Source organism: Antrostomus carolinensis, unplaced genomic scaffold, assembly GCF_000700745.2.
Source record: "Antrostomus carolinensis isolate BGI_N321 unplaced genomic scaffold, ASM70074v2 scaffold20423, whole genome shotgun sequence".
NCBI lineage: Eukaryota > Metazoa > Chordata > Aves > Caprimulgiformes > Caprimulgidae > Antrostomus > Antrostomus carolinensis.
Window position 1 is genome coordinate 19,509 of NW_010303420.1, and position 2,422 is coordinate 21,930.

Consider the following 2,422-nt stretch of genomic DNA (forward strand, 5'->3'; position numbering starts at 1 on the left):
CAGCAGCATGATTTGCAATACAAAGGGTACTCGGCATGCAACGGGGATTACTGATCTGTGTCGGAGGAGGAAGGAAGGCTCCATAACCATCATCCCTTGCTACATCCTTGATAGAAATGCACCAGACATAAAAGGTAACTACAGTGACATGGAAACAGAGAGGTACTGGGAGGACATGGTTTGTGGTGAAAACCCAGGTTTAGGATCAGAACTTTTTATTCCTGTGAGCCAAGAAATTTTCTGTCTGCTTAAGGGCTGCTGAAATTTACAGATTTTTGCAAGAAAGACATACAAGAACCAGAACAGTTGTCGAATTTCTGTCTGAAGTTCACTTGAAAAAAACTTGTATGTTAGGCTGGCAGATTCAAGGTGCTGCTCCTCAGTTTAAGGGAAAAATGAGGATTTAAAAGGTATCTGTCAGCAGCAGCCTGGCTGCTCGTTTATTCCTAGTGCAGTGTTTGCCACAAATTCTCAACAGAGTCCCTAATAATATTTCACAGTATTACAAAAAAGTTCATCCTTTTCCGACTGCAGTTAGTGGTAACTATGCCATCAAATCCTTTGGGATCGTGAACAGGCACAGCTGTCAACCCCAGCATACTGCATCAGCATCGCACCCGTGTTTTAATCACATATATTTTGAGGGGTGCATTTACAATGCATGGAAACTGACAGAAGACACACCTTTTGGTATTGACCTACTATAACAACCTGCCTTCAGGATTTAACAGAAGAGAAAGACTTTTTTTCTGGGAACATATTCTTTGTGTGAATGTTTAGATGGTGTCTGTATCTGTTCATAGGCTGTGGGGGTCTAGAGCATTGAGACCTGCTACTCACTGGGAAATTTGTGCTGTTCTCTGCATTCACTTGGGGAAGGCCCAATGATAGCCAAAACCAAAGAACAGAATAGAACATATTTTATTTGGTCTAAGTACTTGGAAAGTTAGAACTGTCTCTGAGAAAAGATTTTAGTTTGTGGTACTAGTATAGATATGACATACCCTCCAAAACAGGATGGCTACAAACTGTCTTCTGGGAATAATCCTTGGCCTACACTAATGCCTAGAACATGGCCAGACAGTGGCTTGAACAGTGCTAATAGACCCAGGCAATAAGTCTGCCAGGGACCACTCCAAAACCTTCTCAGTATACGTGGTCAGGTTTCTCTACTCAGGTCTGTGTTCTGGAAATGTTTCATTTACCAGCAGGAAGACAGATGGTTGACATGTGTAAGTCTGAGAAAGTTGACTGTCTCCTCTTACCTTCAGGAGGGTCACTCTTAACAAGAAATAAACATTAGATCACTCTCCCTTAGCCCCTCTTATCCCACAAGGATAATTGCCCTTTTGCAGGACCCACAGCTTTCAAAGCCATTTACGGGAAAATTCAGGACTGCAGAATTCACAACATACGTCTCCATCATGGCTGAGAAATTATGGGCTCTTCATCTTGAAAGACCTCTACTCCCACTGATACGTACTCACAAGCTACACATTAACCACCGTTTTTGTTTTCTGGGGCCTTTCACAAATCCAGACTGAACCAGTCAATGTAGCCAACATGCCCCAAACTCAAAATTCAGCCCAGATACAATGACTGAGCATATAAAAAATCCAAATGTTGTTTCCAATGACTGTCATTTAAGAGCATTTGGAAATCAGCCAGGTATAGGTCTGCCAGCAGTATTGATGTTATAGGCCATGTTTTCATAATTGGAACTAATATTGTAGCAAATCCTTCAGGCTCACATTCAGAATTTGTCTCAGCTGCCTAAACGTAGGTCTATGGCACCCTCTGAGATGCCATAAGGTATCCTGCCTGGATTTTAGTTGCCAATCAAGAGTAGAGACCTGCCAGTCTTGTTTCATGGTATCTCAGAAACCTTACAACAGGCTCACGGTACAGATGCCTCTGTTTGTGCATCTGAATTAAGCCTACATGAGCAAGCTATATGAAACAATAGAGTAGAAAACCTCTCTTCAGTAACAGCGAAAGTTGATCGTTTTCTTCCAGATTTAAAGCTAAATAATTCAATTTAATTAAGCCAAAAGGATTTTTGTGTGAGGATTTTTGTGTGAGGATTTTTGTTTTGTTTTATTGTATTTTATGAAAAGGTGAGTCACTATGGTGTACTATAAATGGTACTACTTACAGAACAATAAACAACCTTTGATCAAAGATTTCACTCTTAATTTCTTCATTTTAGGTATTTCTTCCAGGCAAAAAAGATCAATTTTCTAAGGCATGAGAAACACTCAGTCACATTAATAGAAGCTGCGGACTTGAAATCAGGCTACCACTTTGAAACTGTCTTCAGAAATATACTTACAGTTTAGTTATAAAAGGATATATTGAAAGGATAAAAAGGAGAGAAAAATAAAGATCTATTGGAAATCATATACAACTACATATTTCCCTA

General features: G+C 39.9%; 1 protein-coding gene across 1 annotated transcript in view; it reads right to left on the minus strand.

Moving 5' to 3' along the window:
* The window catches only part of LOC104521947 (disks large-associated protein 2), a gene marked incomplete at its 3' end in the record, with an annotated part of 49,226 nt that overhangs the window by 15,733 nt on the left and 31,071 nt on the right, over positions 1 to 2,422 (minus strand). The gene's annotated exons all lie outside the window — the stretch shown is intronic.